Genomic DNA, 24,365 nt, shown 5'->3' with positions numbered 1-24,365 from the left:
AGACTCGAGTTGGTTTATGTCTTACAAGTCTCATTGAAAAGATAGGTGATGGGTAAAAAATGCAAGGATTCATAGACTCACATTTCATCAAACATAACATGTGCATGAGTTGAGATCAAAACAAGCAAGCAAATAAACCATGAAAGCATATTAATTTAAGCATGAATCATTCCCCATGTTGGTTTCCTCTAATTACCCATTAACCCTAGCTAAGGAACTACTCACTCATTATCATGTTGAACATGCTAGCAAGGTTGTCAATCATACCAACAAAGTGAAACATGATGAATAAATGAAAGTGATTAACAATAATTAAAGAGGGATTAAGAGAATTATACCTACTAATGATTCCGATAATAAAGCAAAGAATAAAAGAAGTACTTGATGCTTGATTGAGAGGTTGTCAATCTCCCAATAAAAACCCAAATAATCTTCAATTACCCAAAATAAAGGATGAACAAGAGAGAGATTAAGGAAATAAAACTTGTATTAAAACATGATTAATTTTTGATTACAAGATTAAAGAGAGATTTGATTGATATTAACTACACTAAAGATTGCTAAGAAGAACATGCTCTTCTAATTAGACTAATGGGGTATTTATAGTGGGGATTAGGTGGATGAATTAGGGTTAACTAAGGGCTTAAATGACGATTAAGTCCCTACTTAAGGAAACGCCAGTCTTTTTGGAAAGACTCTGGTCTCTAGGAAGACTCTGGTCTCTAGAAAAAGATGTGCATCCTTCCTTGAAACTTGAAGAAGACGAAATGGGTCTGCCTGAGAATCCGGGCGTCTTTAGCACGGGACGGGCGGATTTGGTGGTCTCTGCCCGGGCGTCTTGGAGTGAAGACGGGCGTCTTCTGGGTCTTTTGCACGGGCGACTTGGGGTGAAGACGCACGGATTGTGGTGGTGGAGACGGGCGTTTTCTGGGGAAGACGCACGGATTGTTGTGCAGTCTCGTTTCTTCTTCTTTTCTTCCTTTTTCTTCATAGAATCCTTGGGGATTTCCTCGGGGATGCAAGGATCTTTTCTCATCATTGCCCATCTACTATAGTATGTACAAAGGCCTTCTAATCTTGTCTCTCCTTGATGCTTGGTCATTGAATTCAATCAATTTAGCCTCATTTTGCCATGAAAATGCAAGGTTTGCACTCCTTTCCTACCAAGGGAACAAAACCTCAAAGAATATGCAAAACAAATAACTAAAGACAATAAATGACCCAAATAAGCACTAAAAAACATGGGAAAAAGGCTAATTCGGGGACTAAATGTGCTCTAATTATGGTCACATCAAATATCCCCAAACCGAACCTTTGCTCGTCCCGAGTAAAGAGGTGACAAAGACTAGGACCATTATTTAAACTAACCTAATAACATAGCTGATATGAGACAATTAGCGGGTCTCAGTCCCCCCCTTCAACTCACAACAAGACAACCATGAGGTAGGATGCCTTCTTGCAAGGCAAGGTGGGTCTTGCCAAAATGGCGACACATCCAAACATTAAGCACACAAGATCAAGTAATGGATGCATCTACAAAAGAATAGCCACTTCCTCATCTAAGTGGCGGAAATTATCTACAAGGGAAGCAATTCAAGGGTACACACTCCTTCATAGATGCAATTTCTTCAAACTACTAAGCCTAGAAGGATACCAATAAATCACCTCCAAACTGTGTCAAGCTAGGGTACTTTTGTCCTTAATCGTTAAATGCTTTTGTCAAGAATAGACTCCCTATGGTGTTAGAAACACTGGAGGATCGCGGAATTCCCCCTCTTGCCTAGACAAGAAGAAGGGTCGTCCCCTCTCTACCATGCACAAAAATGGATACGATGGATAAAGGGATCAATGGATATTTGAGTTTCACTTTGGGAGTTTGCTTTTGTTTTTGTTTTTCCCCCCAATTTCTTATGGCATTTGACATTTGAGAACACTTTCTTTGCCATTTATTTTTGATTTTTGGCATTTCAACACTTGACAACTTTCAACTTTTCTTTGCATTTCTCTTTGAACATTTTCAAAGTCACCCCATATGTAGTGAAGGTGGCTTATATTTGAAGCTTTAGGAGTTCTATTTTTGCTTCTCTTTTCATTTGATGCATTTTTGCAAACTTTCTTTCACTTTTCATTTCATTGAACTCAAATTGATTTTTTTTTGTGCCCATTCCCTTTGATGACAAAAATGTGGTAGAACATGGATGATGGATGGATGCATGGTTTCAAGGGTCACCTTGGAATAAACGGTGGACAAGGAGTTATCACACCACAAGGTACTCTTGACTAGGCCTTAATCCATGGGTCAAAGGATACTAGCATGACACATCCTAGAGTGTTTTACAAGTATTCTAACAAGCAAAGTCTTAAGAAGAAAAAGCATCTACTAGGGCCTATATACACTTGTCAAGCTTCCCAAGTAGACGGTTTCGCAAAATTTTTCTAACATGCAAACTACATGCCATGATGCAACTTCCATATAAACATCCTAATGCAAATGATTCTACCAACTAATATGACATATAAACTAAATGCAAGTCCTAAGTTCACATTGTTATACCGCATCAATCAAAATAAAGCCACATAGTCATTAACATAAAGAGGAAAAAGGAGATTGGAAAGATCATACCATGCGGTCTTCAATATCCTCATGTCTCGGATGTAGCGTAGTCGATCAATGTGAACAAGGATAAAACAAACACAATATATACAACAATATATACATGACTACGCTACAAAGGAAATGAACTTATTTTTGGTTTTTCAATTTTTCAATTTTTATGATTTTTCAAATTTTTCAATTTTTTTGGATTTTTGAATAAAAGTTAAGTTAGAATTCCCCATCCCCACACTAATAAGGGCATTGTCCTCAATGGCCAAAATGATGGGAAATCATGCAAGGATGATGCATGAATTCTACTCTAAATGCAAGCTACACTAAGCTACACTACATGATGCATGGTTTTTTGTTTATGACGGAGAGCGTAATTTAGATTGCCTCCCGTTGCGTATGCATGTACTTCCCCAAACCGAGTTAGACATTATTTCTAATGTCCTAAAGTTGGGGTAGTTCATGCACACAAGATGCAATGCATGAAACTAAATTTGTCATTTTGGATTTTCAAAAGGTGGGAACAACGAAATAAGAACACCTCAATGGGGCCGAGGTGTTAGTCCTCTATGTTGCTAGGACTCAACCAACCATGATCAAGATAAAGTAAATAAAACAAAGAAAGAAGTAAGCAAACCTCAAGAGGGTAGGAGCCTCCAAAGCTTGCTAGTCTTCCACCATATCATCATTATCATCATCTTTCTCAATAGAAGTGGACTCATCACCACTTCCCTCTTCACTTTCTTGTTCACTTTTTTCATCATCCTCTTCTTCTTCTTCACTAGCCTCTTCATCAATGCTATCAACAACCTCATCACCGACAACCTCATCGTCACCCGGAATCTCACCCCTAGATGCACTCGGAAAGAAGACTTCCCTATCCGCCCAACTAGGCAAAGGACATGAAGGATCAAGTAGTCCTTGCCTAGCTAAATGAAGGAGGGGTGGATATTGGGCTAAGTAAGCATCTTACCGATCCTTAAAAGCTTGCTTGTGCATCTCTTGCATAAGTAGAGTCATATAATCTTTGCTTGCTTCAACACCTTCGGTTTTGAACTCTTGGTACTTGAAAGGATAGGGTGGTGTGACAATGGAAGAGGAGGGCATTTCAACTTCATCCCTTTGTTGTCGGATAATGTATTCGGCTTCTTTTGAGAGGGGAAGGAGGTAGTTGGTCCGATGGACACTCAAACGACAAATCTTAGAAGGCAAAGTAAAAGATCTAGCCTCATTGGTGAGCCACCCATACTTGGTGTCAAGAGGGTTATGGGTAACCCACTTGTACTTGTTAATCATAGCATCCATATCAATGAGATGACCCCCCTTTTTCGCCACATACTTGCTGATGCGTGTCTTTTATATGATGTTTTACATCCCATTTTACACGCATTTCAGAGCTCATTCATGTAGTTTATGCTACATTTCTCCCTATTTCCGTCTACTTCCCAATTTTTGTACATTATTGCAGAAATGTGAAGAATCCAGCGGAAATCGAGCTAAATCCGTCCCCGAGTATCCTGCATTGCATTTGACGTGAAGTATTCGCTTAAGGAACGAGTTTGGTGCGCAATTCAAGGCCCAAAAGACAAATCCACGAGATTATAGAAGTCAAGTAGCAGCTAAAGCAGTCGATCGACCACTACCATCAGTCGATCGACCAACCTGCGGGTTCCAGAAGCTACTGTACACTGAAGAGCAGTCGATCGACTGCCATGCTTAGTCGATCGACCAAGCTGCTATCCCAGACGAAAATTAAAAGATCGAGGAATTTGAAGCCCATTATGTTTAGGTTTTGATAATAAGTGTTACGTATGTTTGCTATATAACGTAACCTAGAACATCAGATAGAGGCATCCAGTTTTGATCCGATTTTTATCTAAGTTTTACACAGTAACATTCAGTTGCTATTAGGGTTCGAATATTGTTTTAGCATTGGAATTTCGTACTTATTCTTAATCATTCCTCTGCAATCTCGGTATTCTTCTGCCTTATTTGAATTCACTCTTACTTCGTTATTAGTATAGAATTGTTAGTTAGTTTCCCGAAACCGTTTTATCACTTTATGTTAATTGTTTGTTCCACTATTTTTAGCATGAATTCAGTAATCTTTATCGTCAATATTATTGTTATTTTTGCCATAGCCATGAGTAGCTAAATCAATTGTGCTAGGATGTAGGGAAATTATAGCGTAGGCGGCGTAGTATTAAATTGGACTAAAATCGCGTGTCAGTCGATCGACTGCCATACCTGGTCGATCAACTGACCACGTGTGGTTACCTTTCGTTTTAATTGATTTAATGTTGTATTTAACGAATCGAATGCATGCGACCAGTTAGATGCTTAATTTATGACTGACCCATTAGATCGAAAGATAGGGAAAGTTGTTAGATCACCAATTAAAATGACTAAACTGTGCTGAGATCGAAAGATAGGTAAAGTTTAGATTATTAGTCACTTTTCAGGACGAGGGTCAGTATTAGTGATATTAGGGACTTATAGTGAGATCGAAAGATGCTATCTGTTAAGAGTGGACCGAGAGAACCTCTTGTTTCCCGCCTCACATGTGTTCGATTTAGACCTGTTTAGTATGCTGCCGCCGAAACTATAACGAACCGACCATCCTAGTACCTCTTTTTATACTTGATTTCATCCGTTTGCTTAGTTCAATTTATTTTATTGCTCATTAGTTGTAGACCAAATCCAATCAAACCCCCACCTTATTGTTACCTTAGACCGAATTTAAACAACTAGAAATTACGTCTGCCTCTCTGTGGTTCGACCCGACTGCCGCTAGCTATAGTTGTAGTTGGAGATTATAAATTTATTTTTGACACTTCACGACGGGTATCAAATTTTGGCGCCGTTGCCGGGGAGGCAATTGTTCTAATTTTTAGTTGTTATTTTATTCAGTCTTTCTTTAGTTTAAGGGACTTCCGTTCCTTAAACTTTTCTTATATTCTTTTTGTAGTTTCTTCTTATGCGCAGGTCACAGGGTGGTGAACTAGTACCATTAAATCCTGAGATCGAGAAATCCTTGCGCGAGTTGAGACGATCACAAAGGGTATTACCGACAGAGGAAGAGCTGAGTACTCTGTCAAGCTACTACGAGAACGCTCTGTTCGAAGGAGATCCACCTACATCTCCTGCTTCAATTTCTTCAGCTGAGACAGTTACTTCTCCAGAAATCCCAGTCATGGCTGAAGAAGCAACCATTGCTAGTCACTCAGAGCCTACAGCTGCGAATCTCTACAAAAGATTTGAACTACCTGGGGAGGCGAGAAAATTCGAGCCAAAGCCTTCCTATATTAACCTAGTTGAGAGAAACCAGTTCGAGGGAGCTGCAAATGAAGATGCAGCCAAGCACATGGAGATTTTTATTGATTATTGCTGCTCTATACCCCCGCCGGCCGTTGTGACCCAAGACCAGATCAAGGAGACCATGTTCATTTTCTCCCTTCGTGATGCTGCAAGGGAGTGGTATAGAGATCTGGACCGAGCCGCTCATGGGATCACCGACTGGAATTCCTTAGCCCTGGCATTCTACAAAAAGTACTTCTCTGCCTCGAAGACGAATGCCATTAGAGCTCAGATCACGAGCTTTAAACAAGGGCCTGATGAGAACTTTCATGAAGCATGGGTCCGTTTCAAGAAACTGGTGCGAACCATACCGCACCATGGGTTTGAAAAATGGAGTCTTTGCAATCAGTTCTATAATGGGCTGTATGACGATCAGAGGGTTATTTTGGATGCTGCAGCCAATGGCCGATTTGCTGAGAACATGGGAGAGACTAAGGGGTAGAAGATCATCAATGATTTGGCCACTCATAAGGCTGAATATGGGAATTCGAGAGGAAACCAGAGGAGAGTCTTTGAATTTTCCTCTGTTCGCACTAGAAGCTCTCACTGCAAGGTTTGACAAATATGAGTTGGGAGGAGGTTCTAAAGGAGGGATGTACCATGTTAACGCTGTTTCAGACGGTCCTTTCGTCAGTAGAAGATGTGGAGCTGAGGGGCATGTCTCAAAAAATTGTTCTGTCCCCTATGAGTCTTGTGCTGCCTTTCAACACTATAGGCAGACAAACACGTACTATAAGCCGAATGTCCACCCCAACTTGAGGTGGAGTAGCCAGAATGTCCTGAATCCGACTCAACCTCCACAACAGCAACAGAAGCAAGCTTATGTGCCCCCTCATCATAAGCAACAACAATACCAAAAGCCTCCATATGTGCCGCAGTGAGAACAATCCTGAATTCCGATTTTCTTTGAGTTTAAGAACTTTCTTCTTTGAAGGAGTCCCAAGCTAGAGAGGCCGGGATGAAGCTACTAGAGAGCCAAATTGCTCAATTGGATAGTAAGAGTACCACTCGAGCTCCCGGACACTTACCGACTCAAACTGGCCAGAAAAATACCCTGAATGCCATTACTTTGAGGAGTGGGTCTAGCCTGGAGGGGCCTGCTATGGTCGAGGATGCCCCTGAAAAGAATGAGGCGGAACCGAGTCAAAAGAAAGCTTTAACGAAAAATAACAAGAACAAGGCGTCTACGGGTATATCGGTCGATCGATCGATATACCCGGTCGATCGGCCCGATATGCGGGTTCAGGAGCTTCGAATCTGTACACCTCGGTCGATCGATCGAGCAAGGTGGTCAATCGACCGAGACCCCTACGATATTGAGAAATTTCGTCCTTCAATGCCCGATAATTTAAGAGACCATTTGTTCTGGGGTTCGACAACTCCGAAAGTATTGGGGCAAGACCCGAGTCTTTGATGGGTCCGTCCCGATTCGAAGTTCGACCCAATGTCGGTCAATGGCTCACATTTGAGACGGTCTGAGGAGGGTTCAAGCTTCAATAGGGTGAAGGTGGTGGACTTTCAGCCTAAGTCCACGGATGCCGGCATGCGAGACTTAGAAGAGAGGGCTAAGGTACTTCTCTCAGCCCCATATCCAGAGAGACTAGTGCCGACAAAGGAACAGGTATCTTTCAATAAATTTGAAAAGGTTATTCGTAGTTTGAATGTACAAGTTCCTTTCCTTGAGTTGGTCAATCAAGTGCCTGCCTACACTAAATTCATGAAACAGCTCTTGTTTAAGAAAAAGTCACTTGAAAATGTGCATACTATCACATTAACCAAAGAGTCATGCTCTTATTTGTCTCATACTGCACCCCATAAGCTAGAGGACCCGGGTAGTTTTTTTGTTCCTTGCAATATAGGTACCTTCTCTATTGAGAAGGCATTATGTGACTTAGGAGCTATTATAAGCGTCATGCCCCTAAGCCTTGCTAGGAAGCTCAAATTGACTAGGTTCGTAGTGACAGATATGACAGTACAGATGGCTGACCGATCTGCGGTCCAGCCAATAGGAGTCCTAGAAGACATCCCCGTGCAAATAGGGAAGTTTTTCTTCCTTGTTGACTTTGTCGTCCTAGATATGCCTGAGGATGCCCACATACCTATCATTCTAGGTAGGCCGTTTCTGCACACTGTTGGTGCAGTTATTGATGTTGGTTCTAGGATCCTGACCTTCAAAGTAGGGAAGCATTCTATTGTCTTTGCCCAGCCGGCTAAGAAAAAGGACCCCATGTGGCATGTGACTTGTAATACGGTTTCTGACAAGAAATCGTACTTTGTGCTTCCTGATTTACCTATCTCTATTCCTGTTGTAACCCCTCCACCCCAGATTGGGAGCAAATTGGAGGAAGATTTGTCTATTTCTGATATTGTAGGAGCTGGTTTGGGGAAGGAAGAGCTGCAAGTCACTCCAGCCGCAAAGAAGCCAATCGTTTCACGAGGAGGTCTTGGTTGCCTTAGCTATGCCACTGATGAGGAAGTTGATGACGAACCGGTTAAGGCAAGGGAGTCCGACTTGGACTTTGACGAGTCTGAAGAAGTCATTGACTAGGGAGATGATGAAAGTGTTGATCCGTTGAGCCATACGGACGTGGAAGCTAAGAAGGGTGCAACTGATAAGATAAGCACCGTTGAGGCTACCTCTAGTAGCCAGAAGCCGACGAAGTGGGCCATTCCGTGGCCGTTCTAGATCAACTACTAGTTGATCACATGTTTTCCAAACTTTTTATTTGCTTTTGTTAAACACTTTTTATTGCTTTTGTGTGCGCGAAACTTCGCATTTTATTTTGCTTGCTTAGGATTTTATACACTTGAGACTTTATTTTGGGTTTTGCGCAATTTTGGGCGCGTATTATTGTGCACTTGCAGGTTTTTAGACCTCTTTAGCTCAAGTAATTGAGCAAATACGAAGAAATAAGAAGTTACAGCAGTATCTTCGGTCGATCGACTGGCAACATTGGTCGATCGACTGGTTTGCAGGTTCCAGGAGCTACTGTTCCTTTCACCTCGGTCGATCGACTGAGCTATATGGTCGATCGACCGTGGTCGATCGACCGACCTGCACTGCTGTACCTGTTTACGACCTCTCTCCTGCTATGTTTGGTCAATTTGCGGACTTAAGGGAGTTTTCTACTCCAATTTATCTTCCGTCATTTTTTTTATTTCTTCTATTTTTCCCAATTATGCACATAATACCGCTTCATTGTTGTCTTTCTCGATTTATGCGTGGTTCTTTGTTTGTCTTTTGAGGTCCTTATTAGTAGCACTGCTGGCTACTGAAACCTCCTAGCTCACGCTGGTTTGGGGAGGTTTCCTTTGCTGCGCTTAAAGTCTTGTGAGTTCCCGAATTCCACTTCACTTCATGTTTTATTTGTTAATTTTCTCGCAAATTCCCATTTCTCTTTTCTTCATTACATGATTTTGCACAATGGGGACATTGTGTGATTTGGTTTGGGGAAGAGTTTTGCATCACATATCATTTGCTTGCATTCACGTTTACATTTTGTTTTGCATTGTTTATTTCATTCTTATATTCAAAAAATTCAAAAAAAATTGAAAAATTTCAAACATTTCAAATAAAATGCATGTTTATTTTAGCATATAGGTAGAGTCGGAACGGTAGTATTTCAAGGATGATATTGCATTTGCATTTGTTTATGCCTAAGCCTTGCTTGATTGATATGTTATTAGTAGAATCATATATGCATAGTCTACGAGTTTTCGTTAATATTTTGCTGAAACTTGAGACTTGACTTAGAAAATTGGCAAACTACATCATATTTCTGAGATTTAGAGCCTATAACTGGTGACATCTATGACCAGTTTATCTAGGATGTGAGTAGTACTCCTTATGAGACATGTTACATAAATGTGCATAAATATGAACTTAATCTGCTTAATACCTGTATGAATTCGGTTTGTGGTTAGTTGACACATGTGGTAGAGGTTTCCCTTTATTCGTTTTGCCCATGAACCCCACACTGCCAAAAATAGCCTTTTTGTCCAATTACTACATCCTACATATAGCATGTCCTTTGTCAAGCTAGTAGTCCGTGTTCTTGGGATTGTTACTTAGTTTTTGGTTGTAAATGCTCTTATTGAGATTTAGTTGGGAGAATGAAAATAAAGGAAGGAAAGAAACAAAGTTGAAAAGGAAAAAAAAAAGAAGTGAAAAAATGTTTCAAAAAGAAAATGAAAAAAGAGGTTCTATACTGTTTAAGCGGTCGATCGACTGGTATTACAGGTCGATCGACTGAGGTTCGAGAGAAAGGAAAAGAAATCAAATTCGCATAATTCAAATCCTTATCTTTTGGCAATTTTTGCTCCCATGTATTATCCATATCTTATGGGGAGTTAGTTGATTACCTTTATACCTAGAGATTGTGAGATTTGTGCTTGCTATAGAACCGTTTCATTTGTTTTTGAGCAAGAAGTTGGATGTTGCCATATGGTTCCGTTTCGGTACTAGCTTGATCACCTGTACCTCCACTTTTCCATAAATGTTTTGCCTCTTCTTACCCATACCTCACATATCCACATATATACCTCGGCATGTGTCATGGTCTCTTGTTGGTTGGAATGCGTACGTACGGTTGTAGAGATTGTTTCCATATTATATTGCAGGCATGTTCTTATAGGTCGTAGTTAGGTGAGTGTCACTACAAATGAATTCTTTCTATCTTTACATTTTTCACTTGTGCTTATTTGAGTGATATGAGCGACCCGTGAGAGTCCGATTTGATAAGTCTCTACAGTTGACGGTTCAGCATGCTTTTAACGACTCCATAACTCGTGTGCATGATTCGCATTGCTAAGTGATTGTTGGTTATTGCATTAAAATGGTTTAGGCTTTACATGTTGTAATTCGCTCTGAGATTGAACTCGTTCCATTAGGTCATTAGATCGAGTCTAGTTCTTGCTTGGGGACAAGCAAGGGTTTGGTTTGGGAAAGTTTGAAGCGTGTCTTTTATATGATGTTTTACATCCCATTTTACACGCATTTCACAGCTCATTCATGTAGTTTATGCTACATTTCTCCCTATTTTCGTCTACTTCCGTATTTTTGTACATTATTGCAGAAATGTGAAGAATCCAGCGGAAATCGAGCTAAATCCGTCCCCGAGTATCCTGCATTGCATTTGACGTGAAGTATTCGCTTAAGGAACGAGCTTGGTGCGCAATTCAAGGCCCAAAAGACAAATCCACGAGATTATAGAAGTCAGTAGTTTGAGCTAAAGCGTCGATCGACCACTACCATCGGTCGATCGACCAAACTGCGGTTCGAAGCTATCAGACATCAAGAGCGATCGATCGATTGCCATGCTTAGTCGATCGACCAAGCCGCTATCCAGCATTTAAAATTAAAAGATCGAGGAATTTGAAGCCCATTATGTTTAGGTTTTGATAATAAGTGTTACGTATGTTTGCTATATAACGTAACCTAGAACATCAGATAGAGGCATCCAGTTTTGATCCGATTTTTATCTAAGTTTTACACAGTAACATTCAGTTGCTATTAGGGTTCGGAATATTGTTTTAGCATTGGAATTTCGTACTTATTCTTAATCATTCCTCTGCAATCTCGGTATTCTTCTGCCTTATTTGAATTCACTCTTACTTCGTTATTAGTATAGAATTGTTAGTTAGTTTCCCGAAACCGTTTTATCACTTTATGTTAATTGTTTGTTCCACTATTTTTAGCATGAATTCAGTAATCTTTATCGTCAATATTATTGTTATTTTTGCCATAGCCATGAGTAGCTAAATCAATTGTGCTAGGATGTATGGAAATTATAGCGTAGGCGGCGTAGTATTAATTTGGACTGAAATCGCGTGTCAGTCGATCGACTGCCATACCTGGTCGATCGACTGACCACGTGAGGTTACCTTTCGTTTTAATTGATTTTAATGTTGTATTTAACGAATCGAATGCATGCGACCAGTTAGATGCTTAATTTATGACTGACCCATTAGATCGAAAGATATGGAAAGTTGTTAGATCACCAATTAAAATGACTAAACTGTGCTGAGATCGAAAGATAGGTAAAGTTTAGATTATTAGTCACTTTTCAGGATGAGAGTCAGTATTAGTGATATTAGGGACTTATAGTGAGATCGAAAGATGCTATCTGTTAAGAGTGGACCGAGAGGACCTCTTGTTTCCCGCCTCACATGTGTTCGATTTAGACCTATTTAGTATGCTGCCGCCGAAACTATAACGAACCGACCATCCTAGTACCTCTTTTTATACTTGATTTCATCCGTTTACTTAGTTCACTTTATTTTATTGCTCATTAGTTGTAGACCAAATCCAATCAAACCCCCACCTTATTGTTACCTTAGATCGAATTTAAACAACTAGAAATTACGTCTGCCTCTCTGTGGTTCAACCCGACTGCCGCTAGCTATAGTTGTAGTTGGAGATTATAAATTTATTTTTGACACCTCACGACGAGTATCACTTGCTATCCTTGTTGAAATTCGGATCAAAGTACTTTGCCAAAAGAGTGACTAGACCTCCATTTACAATAACGGTGGTGCCTTGCTTCCCACAATCAACATTTAGCCATCTATCCACCAAAAGCCTTAGAGAATTGAAAGGCTTGGTGAATTCCGTTCCAATATTTAAGGCCGACTCAAGAAGAACACAATCGAGCTTGGTAAAGTGGTTGGTGTCTTTTCTTGCAAAGATGGTATTCCCTATGACCTTATACCACACTCTAATGCCCGGATGGTGGACTAATAGAGCGCGACTAGCATGATAGTTCTCAAATTTCCTTGCGGAAATCGCCTCACAAAGAGGAGCGGGGTCATACTTTCCGGGATTCTTGAAATATCTATGTGAATGCTTTGCCCAATTCTTTAAAGGTGATGCGCCTACTCACATTAGCTAGGCGGAACTCGATGTTTTCCATTGTCTCTACCTTAGTAACTTTCAAAGAACTCAAGAATTCTAAGGTAAGGGAGGGGTATGTCAATTCTTTTGTTGCAAACAATTTTCCCAACCCCATGGCTTCAAAGATGGCTTTAGTTTGCTCAAGGACACTCAACTTATCTAAGGCATCTTCACAAATAAACTTGGTGGATAGAAAGGATTTTCTAGCATACTTGGTAAATGTTTCCCTATGGGAGTTAGAGATGAAAATTACCTCCGGATAGTTCGAAAGTTGAGCAATTTCCGGAGTTGTTGATGTTGTTGCTTCCAAGGGAGGTTGTTGTTGTTGCACTTCCAAGTTTGAGCTAGCTACCACCATAGCCAATGAGGCTTTCTTTGCTTGAAGACTTTTTTGTCTTGTTCATAGTGCCTTTGCCTTAGGTGCCTTTGTTGCTCCTTTTGTCCTTGCCATTGATGATTTAACCAAGAAAAGAGTGAAAATCTTCAATTTCCAAGTATACCCAAATCGATTTTAAGGTCAAAGGCTTTGCCTTTATAATTTCAAAAATCGACTCAAAGGTTGAAGATTTTGGTGCTTGGTTTGATTTTTGTTGAAAGAGGAGTGATTAATTTTTGTTAGAAGGATGATTTGATTTGATTTTGATGAATGTGGTTGAGGAAATCTTGTTTTTGTGATGGAGAGGATGAGGGTTTTGAGTTTTGGGGTTTATGGGTTTATGGGTAGTGTTTTGAATGAAGAAATGAAGAAATGAATGGGGGATGGGGTTTATAAAAGACCCGAAAATTTTGATTTGCAGGGGAAGAAGGGCGTCTTTCCTTCGGGACGCTCGGATTCTGCTTGTTTCAGCTTCAGAGTTCTCACCTAAAGACGGGCGTCTTTCAGTAAAGACGCTCAGATTGTTCAATCGTGGGCGTCTTCAAGACGGGCGGATTCTCTTCCAGTGAGATTTCTTGTTTTTCCCAGCCAAAAAGACGGGCGTCTTTCCTTTCAGGACGGGCGTCTTTCTGAGGACGGGCGTCTTCTCTTGCAGGACGCTCGGATTTATCAACAGTCCCAAAATTTCAAAATTTCCGTTCAGATGGACGAGCGGATTCTTACAAAGACGCCCGGATTGCCTGAAGACGGGCGGATTCCCTTGAAAACGCTCGGATTCTCCCTGTTTTACCCGGATTCAGTTCCATCCGTGTACTTGCATATCCCTTGTCATTTTTCATTCTTCAAAATCCCGTGTTCTTCATTGTGGGGGCACTACTAAGGCATGAATAGCCTAGGCAATTGCTATCCCCACACTAAGCTAAAGCACTACACATCAATTGAATCATTAGTCCCTCCCTCACTTCTCTCAAAAATGATAATTATCTTGATCAAAGCATAAGAATCCAAGAATGACAAAAATGCAATGTAAGAATTAAAATGCGAGGTAGGGAGTTAGAAATATTTACAAATGGTGGTTTAGGGAGGACTCCACCAAGCTCTCATCCTTAGTGAGATGTCATGGGGGCATGTCCAAGGTGTTGGTGATGTTGCTCAACACCTTGAAGAAGTAATCAAAAGCTTGTTCATTATCATGATAAAGATCTTCAATAGACCTTTGCCCTTGTTGTCGGTCTTGATTGATAGCATTACCAATATAGGGATTTAAAATCCCTTCAAACTCATCGTCCCAAAGACCACAAACTTCATCCACTTGATAACTAAAGATCTCTTGAGTTGATGGAGACAACTCTCCCATTTTCTTGTCTTGGCCAATGAGGTCATCCTCTTCATTGCTCGACTTTGGTGAGCTTTTCAAACTCTCTTTGTTATAATTCACTTGCTCTTTGAATGGAGCATCTTCAGTTTTCTTCTTCCATTGGAATTCCGACTTCTTCTTATCATCCTTCCGGCTATAATGATCAACCATAAAACATGGTTCATGCAAACGGGGAGCTCTCATGGTCTTGTCAAGATTGAAAGTTATGCTCTCATCTCCTACTTCTAGAGTGAGCTCTCCATGCTTCACATCAATCACCGCACCCGCGGTGTGTAATAAAGGTCTTCCTAGAATGATTGGAATGTTGGAGTCTTCTTCCATGTCAACAATGACAAAGTCCACTAGGATGAAAAATTTCCCAATTCTTACGGGAACATCTTCCCATATCCCTAATGGTGTCTTCATCGATATATCGGCCATTTGGAGTGTGATATTGGTGCATTTAAGCTCTCCCATCCCCAACCTTTTACTCACCGAGTACGGCATAACACTCACACTAGCCCCTAGATCATATAAGGCTTTGTTGATCATGGTGTCGCCAATGGTACACGGTATTGAGAAGCTTCCTGGATCTTTGAGTTTTGGAGGTGAACTCCCTTGAAGTATTGCACTACTCACCTTAGTGAAGACGATAGTCTCAAGCTTCCGAATTGACTTCTTCTTTGTGAGGATGTCTTTCATGTATTTTGCATAGGCCGGCACGTGCTTTATTAATTCCGTGAAAGGAATTGAGACTTCCAAATTCTTCACAATTTCCATAAATTTTCCAAGTTGGTCATCAAATTTGGGCTTGCATTGACGACTTGGAAAAGGAAGTCTAATCACAATGGGCTCCTTCTCCTTGACCTTGTCTTCATTTTTCTTTGAAATTTCTTCTTTTGATGGTTCTCCATCCTTGGAGTTTTGCACAATTTCTTCTTTATCACTAGCTTCCACAACTTCATCCTCAACTTGCTTCTTCGGTGCTTCATACCTTGTACCACTCCTCAAGTGAATGGCACTAACCGTTTCATGTCTTGGGGGATTACTTTGAGGTGGTAATTGCCCCTTTTGTCTTTGTGAGCTTGAAGATGCTAGTTGAGTCAATTGGGTTTCCAACATTTTGGTGTGAGCTAGGATGTTGTTGATGGTGGTTTCCTTTGCTTGACTATCCTTTTGCATTCGAGTGAAAAACTCTTGTTGATTCTTTTGCATTTGAAGGACCGCTTTTTGAACATCATAACCTTGGTCATTTTGTTGATTGTATGGAGATTGATTTTGGTAACCTTGGTTTTGGTTGTAAAAGGGTCTTTGATTTTGGTTTCTCATGGGAGGTGGGGTGTATGTTGTTTGAGGGTTTTGAACATTTTGGCTTTTGTATGAGAGATTTGGATGGAACTTGGTGTTTTCATTGTAATAGTTTGAATAAGGGGTACCACTCTTGTATGCTTGGAAAGCATTCACTTGTTCATTTGTTCCCCTACATTCACTTTGGTCATGTCCCAAAGTTCCACAATTCTCACATATCCCACTTGGGATTGATGAAGATGCCGTCATGGCATTAACATGATGCTTTGGTGATTTTGAGGCTTCTTCAAGTCTAGCCATAGCTTTTTCAAACTTCAAATTGATGGTATCAATGTGAGCACTAAGTTGAGCACCCAATTGAGTAATGTAGTCCACTTCATGCTTTCCTCCTCTAGTAGCCTTGCGAGGTCTACTATATTATGAGTTATGGACCGCCATTTCCTCAATTTTTTTCCAAGTTTGATTGTCATCAACTTCGGCTAACATTCCATTTGATCCCATGTTGAGAATTTTCCTTGAATCTTCATAAAGACCGTTCCAAAATTGTTGTACCAAAAACCACTCGCTAAATCCATGGTGAGGACATGAGCGACAAATCCCCTTAAACCGCTCCCAAGCTTCATACAAAGATTCTTCATCCCTTTGCTTAAAGCCCGTGATTTGAGCTCTTAGCATGTTAGTCTTTTCCGGTGGATAGAACTTTTTGAAGAAAGTTAGAGCCAACTTCTTCCAAGAATCAATTCCGAGAGTAGCCTTATCAAGGCCTTTCAACCATTTTTTCGCGGTGCCAATTAGAGAAAAAGGAAATAAGACCCATCGTATTTGGTCTTGAGTTACACCGGTTTGAGAAATCGCATCACAATAGTCACAAAAAGTCTCCATATGAGAATGAGGGTCTTCACTAGGCATCCCCCCAAGTTGGCTTCTTTCGACTAATTGGATAAATGCGGATTTGGCAATAAAATTTCCGGTTAGATGTTGTGGTGTGGGAGTACCATTGGGTACGTTCTCCTCGGTGGGTACGGAATGTGATGAAAACTTAGGCATTGTGGGTTGATTTTGTATTGGGTTCTCCTCACCTTCTCTTGCAAAAGGGTTGATGAACTCAATAGTATTTGGTTGAATATCTACAACCTCACCAATACCTCTCAAAGTTCTCCTAGCAAGTCTTCTATTGGTTATCAAAGTTCTTTCAATTTCACGATCAAAGGGTAACAAGTCACCTTGTGACCTTCTAGACATGCAAAATATCAAACAACTCGAAAACAATTAGAACAAACCTTGAGGAGTTTTACTTCCCCAAGGCAAAGAAAGACACAACTAATAACAATATAAGAAAATCTAAATCAAGTTAACACCGTCCCCGGCAATGGCGCCATTTTTGGTCGGCATATTTTTACTAAATCTTTCGGTTACTTGTCGTTAGGAGCACCTAGACCAAAATACAATTTATAACTTCACAAACAACTCTACAATTAGTAAAGAGGCAAGTAAACGTCGGATCCCAAGGGACGGGAATTGAGATGAGATTTCTATTGCAACTAGTGGTTCCTTAGGGGTGTCACAATTGAGGTTTGATGTAGAAGATCACTAAACTAAATAGCAATGAAAGTAAACAAGCAAGATGAATTAAAAGGGATGTAAACTGATAAAAAGCACTAGGGTGTCATGGGGTCATAGGGGATTCATGGGAATTGATCATACGAACATGTTCTCAAATTATAAGCAAGCAATTATTGTTGTGATGGATCGAGTTGGTTTATATCTTACAATCCTAGGAATGTTTGGGTCCCGGAGCCGAATCGATTAGATTGTACAACACCTACAAGTCGACTTAGTCTTCCCTACTCAACAACATGCATGGTCTAATGAGACTCGAGTTGGTTTATGTCTTATAAGTCTCATTGAAAAGATAGGTGATGGGTAAGAAATGCAAGGATTCATAGGCTCACATTTCATCAAACATAACATGTGCATGAGTTGAGATCACAACAAGCAAGCAAATAAACTATGAAAGCATATTAATTTAAGCATGAATCATTCCCCATGTTGGTTTCCCCTAATTAACCATTAACCCTAGCTAAGGCACTACTCACTCATTATCATGTTGAACATGCTAGCAAGGTTGTCAATCATACTAACAAAGTGAAACATGATGAATAAATGAAAGTGATTAACAATAATTAAAGAGGGATTAAGAGAATTATACCGACTAATGATTCCAATAATAAAGCAAAGAATAAAAGAAGTACTTGATGCTTGATTGAGAGGTTGTCAATCTCCCAATTATAACCCAAATAATCTTCAATTACCCAAAATAAAGGATGAACAAGAGAGAGATTAAGGAAATAAAACTTGTATTAAAACTTGATTAATTGTTGATTACAAGATTAAAGAGAGATTTGATTGATATTAACTACACTAAAGATTGCTAAGAAGAACATGCTCTTCTAATTAGACTAATGAGGTATTTATAGTGGGGATTAGGTGGATGAATTAGGGTTAACTAAGGGCTTAAATGACGATTAAGTCCCTACTTAAGGAAACGCCGGTCTTTTTGGAAAGACTCCGGTCTCTAGGGAGACTCCGGTCTCTAGAAAAAGATGTGCATCCTTCCTTGAAGCTTGAAGAAGACGAAATGGGTCTGCCTGAGAATCCAGGCGTCTTTAGCACGGGACGGGCGGATTTGGTGGTCTCTGCCCGGGCGTCTTGGAGTGAAGACGGGCCTCTTATGGGTCTTTTGCACGGGCGTCTTGGGGTGAAGACGCACGGATTGTGGTGGTGGAGACGGGCGTCTTCTGCGGAAGACGCACGGATTGCTGTGCAGTCTCGTTTCTTCTTCTTTTCTTCCTTTTTCTTCATAGAATCCTTGGGGATTTCCTCGGGGATGCAATGATCTTTTCTCATCATTGCCCATCTACTATAGTATGTACAAAGGCCTTCTAATCTTGTCTCTCCTTGATGCTTGGTCATTGAATTCAATCAATTTAGCCTCATTTTGCCATGAAAATGCAAGGTTTGTACTCCTTTCCTACCAAGGGATCAAAACCTCAAAGAATATGCAAAACAAAGAACTAAAGACAATAAATGACCCAAATATGCACTAAAAAGCATGGGAACAAGGCTAATTCGGGGACTAAATGTGCTCTAATTATGATCACATCACTACCGCCTAGCCACCATTCCAAGATGAAGGGTTCTAGCCATCAAAAGGACCCAACAAAGGGAGCCAAGGAGGGTAAGAGGAATCATGACAAGAAGCGTTGGAGAAGAAGTTGGTTGTGGTATGCTATAGCTTGGTGCTATTTATGCTTGTTTGAGGCTTTTGCTAAAACCTTTGACCGACTCCTTCATTCCTTGAGTGACATGGATCATACCACTTGGAGATTCAAGCAACAAAATTTTGAATTAAAGGTTTGGCGAAGTCCCTCAAGAACCACCAAATTGTATATATTCTCTTCCCTTACTTATACTTTACTTTCATTTTAGTTTCCTCCCTACATTTATTCCATCGAGGACAATGCCACGTTTTAAGTGTTGGGAGGAGATTCATTATATAAAAACTACAAAAATTTGAAAAATTTAAAAATCATGTTATTCATTTTATTGCACCTTCCTTTCAAAAAAATCAAAAAATTTCCCAAAAAATTGGATATTTCAAAAAGACAAAAACATGTTAACTACCTTATTAGTGTAGAATTGTATATACGTGTGCTTTTGTCTCTTCTCGCATAGGTACATCACTTCAATTGAAACATCATAAGGGAATATGAAGACGCCGCGGTATGATCGTTCTAAACCCTCTTTCCCTTCCATCTTTTTTCATTTGTTACACTTGAGGAGGATGGGCTTGTATGTTGAGGATATGAAGTGTATTTTGGAGAATGTGGCGATTGTGTGCCTATGTGTTGTTAGGAGCTTGCATTAGTTTATGTGGCATATAGATGGTAGAGCATGTGCATTAGGATGTTCATATATATATAGTTTGCATCATGTAGTTGCATTTAGGTAAATTTTTGTAAAAATGCCTAATTGGAAAACTTGACTAGTGTAGAAAAGGCCATTGTAGATACTTTTGTCCTTGATACTTCGTTTTCTAGAACACCTCCAAGACACCCTAGGTTGTGTAATACTAGTATCTTTTGTCCCATGGACTAAGGCGTAGTCAAGGGTTTGCATGTGAGTCACCTATCCAACCCTATAATGTGAACGGATTTGGTGAACTTTTCTAGGGGACCTTGATTGATTTGGTGGTTTGGCAACCCAAAAATCATTTTCATTAATAAGTTTAAAGTGCTGATCATTTCAAAAGTTTTGTAATGTGCAATCGTTTTTAATTGGCAAAGAAACCTCAAATGTTTTGAATTGTTGAATTGCCGAGGAATTTAATGGAGGTGTACCACTTCGATGTGCTTTGAAGAGGGATCCATTGAATTGGGCCCCTACACGGTTGTGAATTCAACCGCCCAAAGACAGAGTGACTATCACCCCGAAAAGCTATTGTCTAGAGGTTAATCGGTTGCCTAATAAGCGATTGGCGAAAGCAAAAGACATTAGCAAGGAAAGGAGAAACCCCATCTTAAAGTTTTGAAATGTGAAATGCGGAAGTTGAAACGAGGTCAAATTTTGAATGCTAGTCAAATCCACTTTCTTTTGTTTGATTGATTGAGCATTTCATTCCCAAAAACTTTTTGTTATGCCACCTTGTTGAGCTTGGGACGATCCTTGGCCTTTATTTTTATAGAGAATATGAGATTTGTCATGTCATATGCCACTAACATCATAGGGATCATCCTTCCAACCCATCTGATCACCCTTGACGAAAGCATTTAGCGATTGTGGACGAAAGTAGCCTAGTTTTACACCACTTGGAGGTGACTTGTTGGTATCCTCTTGGACTTAGTGGCTTGGAGAACTAGTATCTATAGCGGAGTGTGTACCCTTGAATGGTTTCCCTTTTAGTTGATTTCCGCCACTTAGATGAGGAAAGTGGTCATTATTTTTGTTGATGCATCCATTGCATATTTGTGTGCTTAATGTTGGATGTGTCCAATTTTTCTGCAAGCCCCCACTTGCCTTGTAATGGAGCACATACCTCATTGTGTTTCATCGTGAGTTGAAGGGACGGAGAAGGCCCGCTAATTGCCTTTCATCGTATATTATTAGTTTAGCTAGTCTTCTTATATTAAGGGTCTTAGTTCAATTAATGAGCTTAGTCGAGGACGAGTAAGGTTTAAGTGTGGGGAGATTTGATAAGTAGAATTTTAGTCGCATTTTACCCCTCGTGTATACCTTGCTCCGTCTCGACTTTTGCGCGCTTAAATGATTAAATAGCTCATTTAATTACTAATTTATAATAATTAGTCGTCTTAGCTAGAATTAATAATTAGTCGAATTCTTGTATAATATTAGTATTACTATTACTTTATTATAATTTGTAGGCGAGGCGGAATAATAAAGCGGGAATAGACGGATTAAAGAGGTGTCGACTGAACTCAAGCCATTTAATTAAAAGAACAGCAAGTCTTGCTATAGACGGATATATCCGTCTATAATAAGAGACGGGTCAAATACCCTTAAAGTGGTGACATTTTTAGGCCCCACCACGCAAGTTGTTGTTTGTCTTATGCATAATGTGGTATGTTACTTAGCCCGTCTTTAGTTATAGACGGATAGTTGCCGTCTATAACGAGATTTTGTGCTAAAAGAAAGGTCGACCTTTGACCTTAGTCAACAGAGCTAAAATCATGGAAATGCCCAATTTTTACGTGTCCGTTTTCTCTCCATTTCCTAAAAAGAAATGGAGAGGCAAGTTCTTATAAATGGTTCGGATCATATTTTGACAACATCTAACGGTTCTAAATTTACGTATAAAAATAAAGGAAAAATAGGAGTGAAAGGAGAAATTATTATTTAAAGAGATTGTGAGAGAAAACAGAGAGAAAGGAAATGGAGAGGATCCATTTCCAATTTTTACCATGGTGATATCTCTTTCTCGCACCCATCTATCTACATGGTGTAGCCATGTCTTCATCATCCACCATGTAAGATAAATTATAAGGATCATTGTATAGGGTACATACCTTTAGCGGAAGCAACAGTCAGATTGTCTGGAGTGTATAATAATAATAATAATAATAATAATAATAATAATAATAATAATAATAATAATAATAATAATAATAATAATAATAATAACAATAATAATAATAATAACAATAATAATAATAATAATAATAATAATAATAATAATAATAATAATAATAATAATAATAATAATAATAATAATAATAATAATAATAATAATAATAATAATAATAATAATAATAATAACAATAACAATAATAATAATAATGATGATGATAACAATAATAATAATAATATTAATAATAATAATAATAATAATAATAATAATCCTGGGGTTTTCCCCACTTCTATTTCTCGGCCATTGCGTGGTGTTACTGTTTTGGGAGGACCTGTCAGTACGTGTCCTAGTTTTAGCAGTGAGATTGTGGCGACGAGAGTAACTAAGACCATTGAGCTAATGGACTTGGTTGCGAGGATTGAGGACCCGCAATGTGAGTTGCTTCTTCTTCGAGCTTGTACTGGTATTTCTAAGCTTTACTTCTCCCTTCGTACTTGCTCCCCTAGTGTTTTTGGGTCTGTCCATCTTCCTTTTGATGCCGCTCTGCGTTCTAGCTTGGAACGTATTGTCACCGCGTCAGGGCCGGGTTTTGGGGATTGGCAGTGGCGCCTTTCTACTTTCCCTTTTCATCTGGGTGGACTTGGTGTCTATGCGGCGGGAGATGTTTTATTTTATGCTTTTATTGCGTCCCGCTTGCAGTCTGCTGGATTGCAGGCTAAGCTCCTCGCCCTTTCCCGGTGTTGTAGCCGCCGGTCCTGCTTTTGATGATCTTTGCGCAGTGTTTATCGCGACTACAGGTTCTGATATATTGGGTCACTCTAGTGAAATTGCTGCCCCCAAACTTATGAAGAAATTGGCAGACATTTATTTCACGACGGTTGCCGTTGCCTCGGAGTCTGTTTTCTCTTTGACACCGCGCCAGCTTGCTTTATGGCAGTCTCAGCAGGGTTATCATTCCTCTGATTGGTTACGTGCGGTTCCTATCTCAGGGTTGGGGCAGACTATGAACGGGAGGACTTACCGTAGTGTGTTGGGGTATCGTCTGGGTGTTCCGTTATTCACGGTATCTAGGCCCCGTCCGCTTGCTCTCGGGTTTTTCTTTGGGATGTTTTTGGGGACCATGTTGTCTCTTGTACTGGTACTGTGGGCGTCAAACATCGACATAACCTTGTCCGGGACACTCTTTTCGACATCTGGTATAGATCTGGTATTACTGCGGGGAAGGAGGTTGATATCGGTTTGGTTGATGGGCATGGTGGCTCTCTTCGTCCTGCGGATCTATTGCTTTATTCTTGGGACAGGGGCCGTGATGTGTGCGTCGATCTGACAGGTTCTTCACCTTTGACTCAGACTGGGTTGGCAGATTTTGTGCCGGGCCGGGTTGTTGCTGATGCTGCTCAGCGAAAGTGTGCTAAGTACGGGGATTTGTGCGCGGTAGCGGGTTATGGTTTCCTCCCTTTCTCTTTCTCTTCACTCGGGGAGTTGGGTTGGATCTTGTTGCCTTGCTCAAGCGGATCCAGAAATTCTCGGTATCTCCGGATGCGGGGGCTCGGGTAGCCGCTTACATTTTTACTAGACTTAGCTTTGCTATTGCTAAGGGTGTGGGAGCTCAGATTGTTTCTCGGCTCCCCACCAATTTCATGTAAACTTTTATTGTTATTTTAATGAAAGCTGCGCGCATCCCTTTATAATAATAATAATAATAATAATAATAATAATAATAATAATAATAATAATAATAATAATAATAATAATAATAATAATAATAATAATAATAATAATAATAATAATAATAATAATAATAATGATAATGATAATGATAATGATAATAATGATAATGATAATAATGATAATGATGATAATGATGATAATGATGATAATGATAATGATAATGATGATAATGATAATGATAATGATAATGATAATAATAATAATAATAATAATAATAATAATAATAATAATAATAATAATAATAATAATAACAATAATAATAATCCTAATAATAATAATAATAATAATAATAATAATAATAATAATAATAATAATAATAATAATAATAATAATAATAATAATAATAATAATAATAATAATAATAATAATAATAATAATAATAATAATAATAATAAGATGATTAGTATACTAGGATATTCTCCTTCCTCTTCTAGGTTTCCTTATGATGACAATCAATGGAGCATGTCAACCCAATAACCTATTTATATAGGTTAGAGGTATTCTAGAAAGGAAGAGACACCTAGCCATAATAGAACTGTATTTGGGCCCCCCCATCAGGCTGCGCACTGTATAATAAACAGGCCCTACACTTAT

The 24,365-nt window shown here is 39.5% G+C and overlaps 2 non-coding genes across 2 annotated transcripts; one reads left to right on the top strand and one right to left on the bottom strand.

Moving 5' to 3' along the window:
* Positions 1-6,179: 6,179 nt before the first annotated feature.
* Positions 6,180-6,286, bottom strand: LOC141636540 (small nucleolar RNA R71). Its single transcript, XR_012541146.1, has one exon. It is a non-coding gene; the product is annotated as a small nucleolar RNA R71 (small nucleolar RNA).
* Positions 6,287-16,463: 10,177 nt separating this feature from the next.
* LOC141637082 (small nucleolar RNA R71) lies at positions 16,464-16,570 on the top strand. Its single transcript, XR_012541644.1, has one exon. It is a non-coding gene; the product is annotated as a small nucleolar RNA R71 (small nucleolar RNA).
* Positions 16,571-24,365: the final 7,795 nt, after the last annotated feature.

The sequence above is a fragment of the Silene latifolia genome, chromosome Y (assembly GCF_048544455.1).
Source record: "Silene latifolia isolate original U9 population chromosome Y, ASM4854445v1, whole genome shotgun sequence".
NCBI lineage: Eukaryota > Viridiplantae > Streptophyta > Magnoliopsida > Caryophyllales > Caryophyllaceae > Silene > Silene latifolia.
This window is presented reverse-complemented; position numbering and strand designations above follow the sequence as displayed.